This window comes from Eschrichtius robustus, chromosome 15, assembly GCF_028021215.1.
Source record: "Eschrichtius robustus isolate mEscRob2 chromosome 15, mEscRob2.pri, whole genome shotgun sequence".
Classification (NCBI taxonomy): domain Eukaryota; kingdom Metazoa; phylum Chordata; class Mammalia; order Artiodactyla; family Eschrichtiidae; genus Eschrichtius; species Eschrichtius robustus.
Window position 1 is genome coordinate 5,944,956 of NC_090838.1, and position 13,962 is coordinate 5,958,917.

The following is a 13,962-nucleotide window of genomic DNA, read 5'->3' on the forward strand; positions in this document are numbered from 1 at the left end:
GAGCTGGTTTGCAGGAAGAACCCCTGCTCCTTTCCGCTCTGGAGGAAGAACCAGAAGGACACGGTCCCTGCCTCTCGGGCCAGGTTGGGGAGGTTTGGGTTCAGAGAGTCCAGAACTGGGCCAGAAGTGCTCCCCAAGGCAGCCCCGTCGGTGAAGCCTGAGTTCAAGTCCACGTGGGCATCGGGGAGACCCGGACTCAGATAGACTCGGGTCTACAGGTGGGAGACAGGATGAGACAGACGGGGTGCCTCGCCGCTCCCCAGGTAGATGCCGTACCCTCGGGAACCACTCCAGGGGGCGGGGCTAACTTCTGGTTTTCCCGGTGAGAAGCTGTCTTCCTCAGTCAGGTCTGCAGGATCCCAGCTGAGCCGAACTTCAGAGTCAAAAACCCTCGGGCCGGACCACTGTCTCCACCAGGCTCAGAACAGAGGCCTGGGATCTGGGCTCTTTCAACGGCCAAACAAAGCAACGTCAGTAACCAAACAAATGCTGGTTATTCTCCGGGCTCCACAGCAAACAGAGGAGAGGCTGCTTTGTGCTATTATTAACTTGCCAAAAAAGCCCCTTGCTTTCTCCAAAGTTCCCCCTTGCGTGCGTTCATCCTTCACCCCCAGTTCTCCTCCAAACCCACCAAACACGGCCCCTCTCGTGGCCAAGGGCTCAAGGGTCCCACAGGGATGGCGGGAGAACAGCCTTCCAGCTTCCGAAGTGCAGGGCGCAAACACCTTCCTAAGTCCAGCTTAACTGGAAATGACTCACAGAACAATCCAGGCCACCAAGAGCTCCCGTGACAGCAGTGAATCCTCGTCAGAGGCGTTGAGACCCCCCAGAGCCGAGGGCAGCTCCTCTGAGGCAGACCCTGACACATCATGCGCTGGTGAATCCGCCTCCCTCAGACAATGGGTACCCAGGCGGCTGGATGTCTCTACCACAATAACCAGGAAGTGGATACAGAGCGTGACCCTCAGAAATTCCCATGGACCCAGATTTAGTCACCTACAGCCATCAGGGACGTGGAGGGGAAGGCAGCTGTGGGCTGGTTGCAACTTCATGGTCACAAAAAAACTAAATGGGGAGACTCCTGCTCCAGATGAACATTGCATATGAAAAAACGGAACGACCTCTTTTTTTTCTCTCTTAACCTGGAAACTATGTCGTATCTCTCCACACACAGTAAACATTTCCCAATTCAGAGACCATGACCATCAATCCTCCTGTTAGAGTATAGCCTCCTATATTCTGTTTTCTTAAAGATAAGTTTTGAACTTCACACTAAGAAAAAAAATGGGATGGATGTGAGTTCTGCAGTCCATGTGAAGAACAAAGAATCCTCTTTCAATTTAAATTAAAAAGTTAAAAATAGTAATAAGATAGAAGGTAATTTTACCTTCCCCTAACCCAAGAGCCATTCACCTGCAATTGTTATGGAAACATCTGAAAACATGTGTGAGGATGGAGGTGAGCTTGACTGGATCCTGGACCCTCATACATCGCTGAACAACGGATACGACCCTTTCAGAAATAACGGAACAATCCATGCATTCTCAAAATGTTTTAACCATTTGACCCAGAAACCCACCTGCTGGAAACTTGCGCTAAGAAACAATTTGAAAGAACAAAAATACTATATGGATAAATATGTTCACTGTGGTGTTATTTATAAGTTAAATGTTGAATGCAACTTAAGTATTCAACATCTGGACACAAGCAGTAAATTATGTTCCATCAAATCAGTATAATATTGCATGGTGGTTAAAATGATAATTGTAGCAACAAAGAAAAAGCTATTAGTATTGCTACATGATAACCTACAAAAAATGTGTGAATATTGGGCAAGGTCAAGAAGGCACTTCCCCAAAATGAAAGCAGATGTTGACTTCCTTTTTTGTTTAATCTGTCTATCTAACTGTCCTTCACTTTGTTCTAGAATATTCTCAGGGAACCATTGTATATTTGTTTTATTAGGATGCTGGAAATGGGGGCTCACTCTTTCAAAATCATTTCTGAGAGTTTATTCTAAGGAAATTATCCCACATTCACTGCTATACTACTTCTATTATTTTTTAATGGGAATAACATAAATGACCAATAATAAGGGATTACACAAATAATATACATCCAAACAATGAAATATTGTGCTGTCAATTGAATTGTGATATAAAAGAATAATAACATAGAGAAGTGTTTCAGATATATTAAATGAATAAAGCAAACTATGAAACTGATCTTAAGGTCTGATTACCCTTTTGTAAAAGTGTATATTTTTCTTTAATTTTAATTTCTGAATTTTTTTCTTTTCTACAATAAAATTATCTGAAAATGAAAGAAGTGTTCCCAGAGCTGAGACTGATAGTTTAAGCAGAAAAGTAACCAAGAGTTCGGAGCTAAATCTATAAAACTCTTAGAAGAAAACATAGCTGTAAATCTTCATGACCTTGGATTAGGCAATGATTTCTTTCATGTAACACCAAAAGCACATACAAGCAAAGAAAAAAATACATAAATTGGACTTCATCAAATTAAAAACTTGCGTGACAGAGGACACCAACGAGAAAATGAAAAGAGAACCCACAGGATGGGAGAAATATTTGCAAATCCTATATCTGATAAGGATATAGTCTCCAGGACATATAAAGAACGTTTACAATTCAACAATAAAAAGAAGAGTAACTCAATTCAAAACTGCACAAAGAATTTAAATAGACATTTCTCCAAAGAAGACGTACAAATGGTCAATAAGTACACAAAACAGTGCTCAACATCATCAGTCTTTAGGGAAATGCAAATCAAAATCATCATCAGATAACATGTTTACACGCAACTAGGATGGCTAGAATTTTTAAAATGGACAATAAAATGCATTGATGAGGATGTGGAGAAACTGGAGCCCTCATACAATCCTGGTGGGAATGTAACGTGGTGAAGTCACTGTGGAAAATAGTCTGGCAGTCCCTCAAAAAGGTAAACATAGTTAGCACATGACCCAGAAATTCCACTGCTAGATCTGTACCCAAGAGAACTGAAAACATATGTCCACACAAAAACTTGTACAGAAACGTTCATAGCAGCAGATTCATAATGTTCAAAAGTGGAAGCAACCCAAATGTCCACCAGCCGATGAACAGATGAACAAAATGTGGTCTGTCCATACAATAGAATATTATTTGCCACTAAAAGGAATGAATAACTGATACAATGAACTCTACAACATAGACAAACCATGAAAACATTATACTCAGTGAAAGAAGCCTGACACAAAACTCCACATATTGCATGATTCTACTTAGAGGAAATAAAGCAAATCCATAGAGACAGAAAGTAAAGTAGGGGTTTCCAGGCCCAGGGAAGGAGGGAAGTGACTGCTTATAGGTATAGGATTTTTTCGAGGATGTAAATGTTCTGGAATTGGATAGTAATGATTGCTGCACACTCTGTGAATATACTAAACACTGCTGTATCGGACACTTTAAAGGAGTGAACTTTATGGTGTGTGAATTACAGTTGACCCGTGAACAATGCCGGGGTTAGGGACGCAGACACTCCGTGCAGTCGAAAATATAACTTTACAGTCGGCCCTCTGTATCCAGGGTTCAGCATCCTTGGATTCAGCCAACGTCAGATCGTGTAGTACTGTGGTGTATATTTGTTGAGAACAATTCACGTATAAGTGGACCCTCACGGTTCAAACCCATGTTGTTCAAGGGTCAACTGTGTATCTGAATTTTTAAAGAATAAACTATGATGAATCATTATTTACAGGTCATTTTCAACCCAAATAGCAGATGCAAGGACTCTATAGCACAGAACTCTTGAATTTCCCAGCGACAGCCACAGGAAAAATATTCAAGATGACCCCAGCACATAATGAACAGAATGTTTTCTCCTTGAGTTCATAACACAAGGCAATGTTCACATGAAGATTTCAGATCTGTTGGTGATCTGGGGGGGAAAAAATCACACTAGCTTAAGGAAAATGTGATCAAATCTGTAAACATGTGGTTTAAATACTCTCAAAACCAATCAGAGATTGGAATATCCGGTCACATAGGAATCCTCAAACCTGACATTTTTATTATGAACCTGTACTCTTGACTTGAGTAGTTGTTGGGAGTGAAATACAGCAGCTACAAGTCCCATTAAGTCCTGCTGTTTACACCCCACCCCCAGCCAGGGCTTTTTGTCCACAGGCTGTTCTCTGTCTCCCACTGTGAACCAAAGATCACTTCCTATTGTCCAAGAAAAAGGTGGAAAAAGTACAGGCCAGCTTTTCTCAGGAGGCGAAGCTGGGCTGTCAGGAGATAAATAGCATTTGGACACCGAAGCTTCATCTTCACGTTTGGATCAGTTTGTGAAACCTGCGCTTAGAAGCCTCACCTGGCCCCGGCGTCCGGTCCAGGCAGCAGCGCTAAGTCAGAAGGCTGCCTCAGACCACAGGTAACAGACCCACAGGTGAACAAGACACACTTTTCTCTAAAGTGCAGGCTCCTAACTTTCCCTTCGATTTAACCCAAAACTGCCTGCAAGAATGAAGCCTCTGCTTTAGGAGCCCAACCACAGAGGTAACCTCAGGAAAGCCAGAGGCCCAGCAGCCCAGAAGCTTTCCGAGAAGGAGGGGGCTTAGAGGTCACCAAGTCCAGCTTTCCGGCCCGTCAGGAGCCCTAGCCCAGAAGCAGGCCCAGCAGACCGTCCTGCAGACCCAGTGCGACAGGAGCTCCATCCCACAAGGCAGCTCTCCCAGCCGATTTGATTCTCCTGGGCTGGGCTGAAGTTTGCCTTGCCGAGATTTCCCACAGAGGTTCAAGCTTTTTGCTCTGAAGCGGCTTGTAGAAGGAATCTACTCCTAGTTCACATGAAAGTCCTTCAGATGTATGAACATGTCAGCCAGATCTAGGCCATTGGTTCAGTGACACTGAGAGCAGATGTCACCAGGGAGCAGAGATGAAGAGATGTCAAATTCTAACCTAGGTCTCCATCTCCGAGCCTGTGTGACTTGGAGTCAGACACTTCCATTCTCTGTTGCCCACAAACAAGATACTGATACCACTTCCTCACCAGCACCGTAATGTGAAATGCTTTAAGGGATACCCCATAAAGCTCAAAACAAATCTCTCTTGATTTTTGTTTGTTTGTTTTTGTTTGAGAGAGAAATTCACCAGTGCAGTCATCCAGGCTTGCAAGCCTGGCAGTGACCAAGGCCAGTGGCAAGTGCTTTCTCCACATTTTCTCCTCCATCTTTACAGATGCTAAGGCTGGGATCCTCTCCCCAGTTGGCCCTTCTACACGTTTCCTAAGGAGGACCTGCTCGGCTCCACCCGCGTCTTGCATACGAGTCATTCACAAGGGATGTCGGTGATGAGAGGCAGATACTGTCAGAAGCAGTACTGGGACAAGTCCATCGCCCTGAGTTCTAGCCCTGCCCCGGCCACCATCAACAGGGACCTCGGGTAAGTCCCTTCACCTGGGGTGGCGGGGGGTGCCTCAGTTCCCTCATCTGTAAAAGGGAAGGACTGGAATCCGAGACCCACCCCCCCGCCAAGGTCAGCTCTAATGTCTTACCCCAGCCCTGCCCGCTGTTTGCGAGCTCCTCCACCAGGCCCCAGACACGCTAAACGCTCAGCGATCAACAGTCTGGATTACAGTGAGAAATGGGTTTGGCAGAGCTGAAGCCCATGCCAAGGCAATGAGGAGGTGCCTGGGCAAAGGAACTGCCATGGAAGCAGCTTTGTCGATTTAGCAAGACGGTCCTCTCCTTTATTTCTTGTAAAGAAAAAAATGCCATCATTCTTAACCTCATCCGATGGCCAGCCAAGGACCACTCACTCCACAAGGGCCCTGCTATGATATCCTGTAAATCTGGAGGGAAACTGAGGCACAGCGGACAGCAGAGAAGGCCCTACTCCATGTGGGTGTGGTCACAGGATGAGGCCTCAGGGCTGAGGGCCTGGGGGCCGGGGGCCTGGGGAGCGGACAGAGGCATTAGGGAGGAATGGCAGCTCAGGGTGGAGAGGGGGGAAGCTCTGCCACTCCTGGTCCTCTTTCAAAAGAAACCTAAAGTCAGCACTGTGATTGACTGAGATTCATCACATCCCTCCAAAAGCATCTCTGGGTAACGCTGGTCCCAGCACCCTGGTCTGACAGTGAATAGCAGTGGAGGCCATCAGCAGAAGCCGTTGGGGCAGGAGGCTTCAGGAAACACAGGGGTCAGGGCCAAGAGGCAGGCTGGGCTGGCCCTTGGTGGCAGCAGAGGCATCAGGACCCAGGGCAGTGCAAGCCAATGCGGCAGGAGCCCAAGATGAGTGACCACGGGGTCTGGACCACAGCCAGGAGGCAGAGGGCAGCTGGGGCAGAGGTATGGGACACGTGGAGGAGTCAGGTCAGGGGTCAGAGCTATCCAAGCGCAGAACTGGGCACACAGAGGGAACAGTGAGCCCGCGACGTCCCCTAGACTGGAGACTTCTGCGTCACTGGCTCTCAGACATCGAGCACAGCCCCGCGCAGAGGAGACACCAATGATGTCTGCAGGAACAGTGACGTTAGCAAAAGGCCACCCACTTCCGTGGTCATCTCTTGTCTCTTCCCTAATCTTCCCAAGGGACCCCCAATGCCTCGTCCCGCTTCCCACCCTCAAAGTTCCGGGAAATGGCCTTCAGACAGGAGTGGCATTTTATGCTTGGCGGTGGTCTTTTTTCCATATACACTACTGTATGTCAGCCCCACAAAACCCCTGTGGGGTTCCTATTATTATCCCCATCTTCCAGACAAAGAAACTGAGGTTGAGGCAGGTCAATTAACCTGCATGAGGTCACCAGCTAGTAAGTGGCAGTGCCAGGTGTCCTGCAGGGCCAAGTGGGCAAGCCACCGCCCCCATCCACGGAGGCCAAGTGAGGCCCTCCTGGGCCTTTGGGCTTCCAAGGTTGCCCTCTTCCCCATCCCTTCCCCCTTTCTCCTCTCCCTCCCCTCCCCCTCCTCCCTCCCCCTCTCCTGTCTCTTCCTCTCCCAGGCTATGTCTGAGATAAACCTACTCAATTACTCCCAATGAAGAAAACACCTAGGAAAGATGTGAGGAGCCTTCTTTTTATTTTCGATGTGTTCTCGATTTCCCTTCGTGGGGGCTAATATTTAACTTAGCTGAGCTGGGTTTAAGTTTCGGCCAGCCATCCCAGGTGCCTCCCTCTCACAATTGTCTGTGACTCACTGACCGCACCGGCTGCCCTGGGTTAGTGTCCTCTTATCCATCCATCATGCATTCATTCAACGACCACTCACTGTCAACTCCCTCTGTGCCAGGCCCTAGCAACTTGGTGCCCAGCTCTTGGGCAAATAGAAGTCACCAGTATGATGCAGCTACCATGAGCCAGTCTTGAGACAGATAACATTCCATCAGATCCCCTCAACATCCCTTTGAAGTCAGTGTTATTATCTACTTTTACATCAAGAAATGTCGAGAGGTTGAATAACTTACCTAAAGGCACTCAGTTTCAGAGCAAGCGTCCAAGCTTAGACGGGTCCAAATCTAAAGCGAGTGTTCTCTCCACCAGACTCTACTTACCTCCAGCCGACTTCTTCCCCCCTTACCCCTTCAAGTAATAGACCCCCAAAACAATTTGGGGGACCTTCTCAGCCCCTCTCCTCGAGCTGGGAACCAGCAGCTCTTTGGCTGGTGCCAACATTTCAGGACCTGAGGGCCCCCTTCTCACATTTTGATGAGGTTGACATCCCACTAATTCGGCCACCCCCACCCCCAATCATCACTGTTGCAGCAGGAGCCCTAAACTAGACTGCAAGGTCACGTGCCTTTTGGAGCTTCTGTTTACCTGTTCTTTGTCCCGGGAAGGGATCCATCTCTGTGGGGAGGATCAAGGTACAAATCCCTCTGATGGCCTCTCCGGGGCAATCAGGTTTTATGTGACAAAACCACACACGGAAGGAATTCCGTACTGATATGACAACTTTGGTATGCAAACCAGAGAGAGAAGTCTGCAGATAAAGGAGGTACATTCCCCTGTTAAGGTCCATCCCGAGGCCATAAAGACCTACATGCTCTCACTAGGATGAGGAGAATTCCAGGCAGACCAAGAGTTGATCTTTATGCCTGTGTCTGGGTCAACTCCACATAAACCCGATTTTACACGCTGTGGTCAGTTTATTCTTTCCCAGGGTGGGAGAAGGAGACTGGTCCTTTGCGAATTTAGAAACTATGCCAAACAGAGCATCAGATAATTTGGCCTGACTGGGCAACAATCAGTCTCAGGTTTTAATGCATATTTCTTTTAAGCAGTTTATGCAAAAATGGCCTCACTAATGTGGTGAAGAGAGGACAACTCAGTAAAGCCCAGGTGTTGATCTGGCTTGAAAGCCCTCCGCAGTGCCTCCGTGTGGATTAGCGGCTGGTGTGCTCAGATAGACCAAAACCAGGCGGCTTCCGAGGTGGGAGTGCAGAGGCCCCGGTTCCACATGAGCTCGGACAGGGCCGTCCGTCGGCAGGGTTTCCACAGGACCGTCACGGGCACTAAGAGTGGGAAAGGAGCCTGGTCCGTGGCTACAGAAGCACAGAGCAGCAGCGGGGGACCCAGGCCGGGGTGTCCCTCATCCTCGTATGAGCTGTCTGGCCTCAGACAGTAGCTCACAGGAGCCTCAGTTCTCGCGTAAAAGGGAAGCTGTAGCACCAATCTCACAGTGTGATGGAGGGGATCTGAGGACCCGAGGAGAGAGCGCGTATGATGTGCTATGCCTCCAACAAGCTGCATCCATGTCGATTATGAAGATGAGTAGCTAAGCAAGCATCCTGGCAAGGAAGTTCACCCCCATGTCCAGACTCATCCCATCTCCCCCAGATCAACAGAGACTCGCACAAAATAAGCGATCCAGTAGCTGCCACTGTTGGGCACCGGCTCTGTACACACGAGACCTCATTTATCCCTCACAGAGACTCTCCTGGGTATCAGTGGGGCAACGTCATGGAGAAGGAAACTAAGAATCTGGAAAGTTCGGGTATTTGCATAAATACCAGGAGCTGGGTTTGAAGACCGGCTCTAAGAAGTGAAGAGACACGAATGAATGTACACGCAAGACAGAAATGGACTCACAGATATAGAAAACAAACTAGTGGTTACTAGCCGGGGGATGGAAGGCGGAGGGGCAAATTAGGGGTATGGGGGAAAAAAGAAGTGAAAGGAAGGAGCAAGCGACCCACTCAAGGCAGAAAGAGAGCCTGGTGCTGCTCGGAGACCCCCAGCCCCTGGTTCTCTTCCCCCTGCCCCCTCTGAAGGGGACCAGCTGGGCCCACACCGCCCCTGCCCTGGGCACACAGGCCTCTGGGGTCCACTCCGAGAGCCTGCCACATCGCTGCTCAACAAAGAACGGGCTGCAAGCAGCTGCTCCAAGCACTGCCTCCCGGCCAACTCTAGGGAACTTGAAAGTGACCATAGACTCCCAGGAAGCCACTCGGGGCTGTGACCAAGCGGGTCCCCCAGGGCGCCCACAGGGAGAAGGGCGCTGCTGTCCTTGCTGACTCTTTCCCGTTCCGCAGGTGGTTGACTTTGGCTTTGAGCTTTCACAGTGCATGTCTATAGCGTCTCCCTGGAAAGAAAGTGCCCTTGTTCTGCTTGGAAGGGACCAGACACCCTCCTTCCTCCCGTGCGGGATCCGGGGCTTCCAGCTCGGGGCTCAACAGACAGGAAAACAGCAAACACTGTCTCACAGAGGATGTTTCCAGCTGAGGTGATGTTGCGGTTCCTTTCAGAGCCCAGGAGGAATGTTTAGCCTGCCAACAGAAAGGGGCAATAAAGTTTGTCGTCAAACATTGAGAAACTTCAGACCACACGGCAATCCGTGGCCTTGAACGCTGAACGCCCTTGTGAGGCCCGTGTCACAGAAGCAGTATTTCACTCTAACGTGATGTTTTTACAGGTCATGACAGAGCAGAACGTGGAAGCTGTAAAGACCCAGGGTGATCTGGTCTGACTCCCTATGTTGCTGAGAAGGAAGCGAAACCCAGCGAGGTGGGGACTCATCCTAGGTCGAGGGGGCCCTGGATGCAGAGCTGAGAGCGGCCAGAGCCTTAGTCAGTGCCTGTTATGGCTGAACTCTGACCCCCCCAAAATGTATATGTTGAAGCCTTAACCTCCAGGATGTCAGAATGTGACTGTCTTTGGAGAGTGAGGGTCTTTAAAGAGGTAATTATGTTATAATGAGTTCATACGGGTGGTCCTAACCCAATATGACTGGTGTCCTTATAAGAGGAAGAGGTTAGGACACAGACATGCACAGATGGGTGACCACATGAGCCACACTGAGAACAGGGCCAGCTACATGCCAAGGAGAGAGGCCTCAGGAGAAACCAACCCTGCTTGATCGCAGACTTCTGGCCTCCAGACCTGTGAGAAATAAATTTCTGCTGTTTAAACCACCCAGTCTGTGGGGCTTGGCTACAGCAGCCCTCGCTCACTAACATATACTCTCCTCTGCTTCCCCCAAACACGCAGCATTTAGGGAATGGGAATTTTAAAGTACGTCATTTTTGCACAATTATTGACATTGATGATATGCTGAGCAAAGCACTTCCAGTTAGCAAGACTTATTTGGGAGAATCCCTGGGATATTGCTTGTGTCGTGCAGACAGTGATATGAAGTCATGGGAATGGCTTTCCAGCTATCTCTGCAATCACTTCCCAAGGAAGCCATTCGAAGTGTCTCAGGCAGCGATGACATCCCTGGAGTGACTGGTCAAGGGGAGCGGTGCCCACTTTTATGGACAAGATCAAGTTCATTTGTTTAAACAAAGTATAGCAAGAGTCTCACGAATGTTTGTTCGCACTTCTTAAGTTACGGAAACGGACCAAGAAGGCAAAAGTAGGGTGATTTCTAAGGGAAACGTGGATGGAAGTAGGTGGAGGAGGGAGTTAAAGAAAACTGGAAAATGGATCCAACTCACCTGTGCATCTCACCGACCAGTAGTGACCAGCATTCTGTGGGTGAGAGACGGGCATGAAGATGGACATGGTCCAGCACTGTTGGTGACAGACCGTGAAGCATGGAGGCCACGCGTGTGGACTTGGAGCCAAGCTGCTTCCCACACTTGCTGGCTGTGTGAGCTTGGCAGGTTCCTTGACCTCTCTGTGCCTTGGTTTCCCCGTTATGTTTTAAATAGAAATCAGAGTAACACCTCTCTCACAGGATCCGATGAGTTAAAACACGCAAAGCTGTCAGCACAGGGACGGGCACACAGAAGCCCTGGTCACCTCCGGGCTTGCAGATGAAGTCCGACTCTTGGAAAAACAATCAGAAGAAAATGTAATGAGTGTCCTAATAAAGGGCTTTGGAAGCCCAGAGGAGAGGACCTCTGAGTCGGTCACGGTGGGCTGTGAAAAGATGGGTCCTAAGAGGTGCCTCGCGAGCTGGTCTGGGCCCAGATCCCAGGCTATGTTCTGGAAGAGAGAACACCTGCAGGCAAGGCCAGGGGCGTTCGTAAATATCGTAAATACTACATGTCTGGGGACCTGCAGGGTGCTTGTTGCCCCTGGAGAGAAAGCTGTGCTGGGGAGGGTGGTGGGAAATAGGAATGGAGGGGTCGAGAGGGGCCAGCCATGAACGACCTCCTGGTTGTTGCTAGAACAGAGACCGGAGTGCATCCTAAGAGCACAGCAGTCGAGCGCCGCAAGATTTGTTTTTTTTTTTCAAATTTATTTATTTATTTATTTATTTTTATTTTTTTTTTTTTTTTTGGCTGTGTTGGGTCTTCGTTTCTGTGCCAGGGCCCTCCCCAGTCGCGGCGAGTGGGGGCCACTCTTCATCGCGGTGCGCGGGCCTCTCACTGTCGCGGCCTCTCTTGTTGCAGAGCACAGGCTCCAGACGCGCAGGCTCAGTAGTTGTGGCTCACAGGCCTAGTTGCTCCGCGGCATGTGGGATCCTCCCAGACCAGGGCTCGAACCCGTGTCCCCTGCATTGGCAGGAAGGAGTGCCGGAAGATTTTCAGCAGGAGGTGGTGTGCTCCGCGGACGAGGAAGGGCTGGATCGGAAGGAAAGGGCCTGCGAGCAGGGAGACTGACCAGGGCAGCGCCCACTCGTCCAGGAGGAGATGACAAGGGTGCAGACCAGAGCAGAGCTGTGAGGGCGGAGAGGCAGGGCAGGGGAAAGGGAGTGGGGCAGGGGAAAGGGAGCGAGGCAGGGCACGGGAGAGGGGCATCCGACCGTTTCCTCTCCCTGGGCAAACGGGGTGCTACGTTCCCCGGCCTCCCTGGCAGTTAGCTTAGGGACCACAGGACTGAGTTCTGGTCAGCGGGATGAGGCAGAAGTGTCGTAAACCGTTTCCAGGCTCCTCGCAGGATCCTCTGGTCCGCTCTTCCCGTTCGGCGACACCTAGAATGTTCATGGGCTCCAGGTGTCTCTGGTGCAGATGGAGCAGGACGCGATCCCTGAGTGGCTGCCTGGAGGAGAGCTGCCAGGAGACATGTCCAACCCACGTCAGACTTGTGTGCGCAAGACGCAAATGTTTACTATGTTAGGCCGCTGAAATGTGGGGATAGTTGTCACCAGAGCATAGCCCACCTGACCACGTGGGGGAATCAGAGCACTTGTCATTGGACCAGGCTGGGGAGAGAGGTGAGCCTTGGACGACTCACTTGGGCAAGCAGATGAAGGTGGTGCCATTAACAATAGCCAGAGATACCGGCCAGTAAGCCTTCACTTTTATCCTAGACATGTGGGTTCGAGCTGCTTGTGACAAAAGAAACAGAGGCGGCTAGAAATGCATCAGAGAAGGGCTAGGGCTGCAGCGGTAGATTTGGGAGTATCAGATCCAAGTGGTCGCTGAAGTCTTGTAGAAGGAAAGGAAGTGGCTGGCATTGGGGAGCGGGGGATGCAGAAGGCAAAGAACACTAATAGTTACATAAGAAAAGGAGTCAGTGAAGGGCCAGTAGGATGCTGCCATTCAAGAAGAAGAGCAAAAGGAGAGTTTGACAAGGATGCCGAGGGAGCAGAGGCTTCGCGAAGAGAGGCATCAACAGGGTGAGATGCTGCAGACAGGGCGAGTCGGATTAAGACCGAAAAGCGCACACAGATCCAGCTAATAGCAGGCCACTGAAACCTCACATCCAACCCAGAGCCATTCCAGGGGAGCGAGGGAAGGGACACCAAATCCCTGTGGCCAAGGAATGAGACAGAGGGGGCATCTCGTTGGAGAAGCTCGGCCGGAAGGGGAGAGGGAGGCTGAGGGAGATGCAGGGTCCAGAGAGGTGAGCGCTAAACAGGGAGAATGGAAGAAGGACCATCCACTGGGGAAACAGCCGGCAGGCGACAAGTGAGAGAAGATACAGCAGAGCGAGGTGATACTTGATGGAAAGACATTGAACCCAGAGGAGGAAAGAACACGGCAGGAGATGGCGATGGGAACCAACAACCTCCCCAGGGCAACTTCCTCCAGGGGCCTTTGAAGTCCCAGGATGGCAGCTGAGCTGGGTTGCTGCCCACCCCTGCCCGGGGTGCCAGCCTGCCGGTGCAGAGAAACTGCTCAGCCCTGTAATCCAGGGATGGCTCTGACACCACACAGGACTGGATTCAGCTAAATGATAACTCTTGTGCGAGGCCCTTGGCCTCGGAGGAAAGCCAAGGGCCTTGGAGGAAGATAACAGGTGGTTACGACAGTCCCAACCCTTGAGGCACCAGCGGTCCAGCAAGTGAGATAAGGCGGGTTCAGAAATAACTCACTGGAGGCAGACAGTAGTAGTGCCCGAGGCGAGAAGCAGATGATGCATTGAGGGAGTTCCACAGGGAGATGACTTCCAGCTGGAAGAGATCAGGGAAGAAACATCTGAAGCAGGGTCCTTGGGGTCCAGGCCTAGTCTGTGCTTACCAGCGTCACTTCCAGGTTCTGGAATGAATGGTTTCTCTCCTTCATCTGGCCTGGGCTTCCTTCTGGTTTAATTGACGCCCACTGCTGCCACAGTGCTGTTTTAATACCCTTTG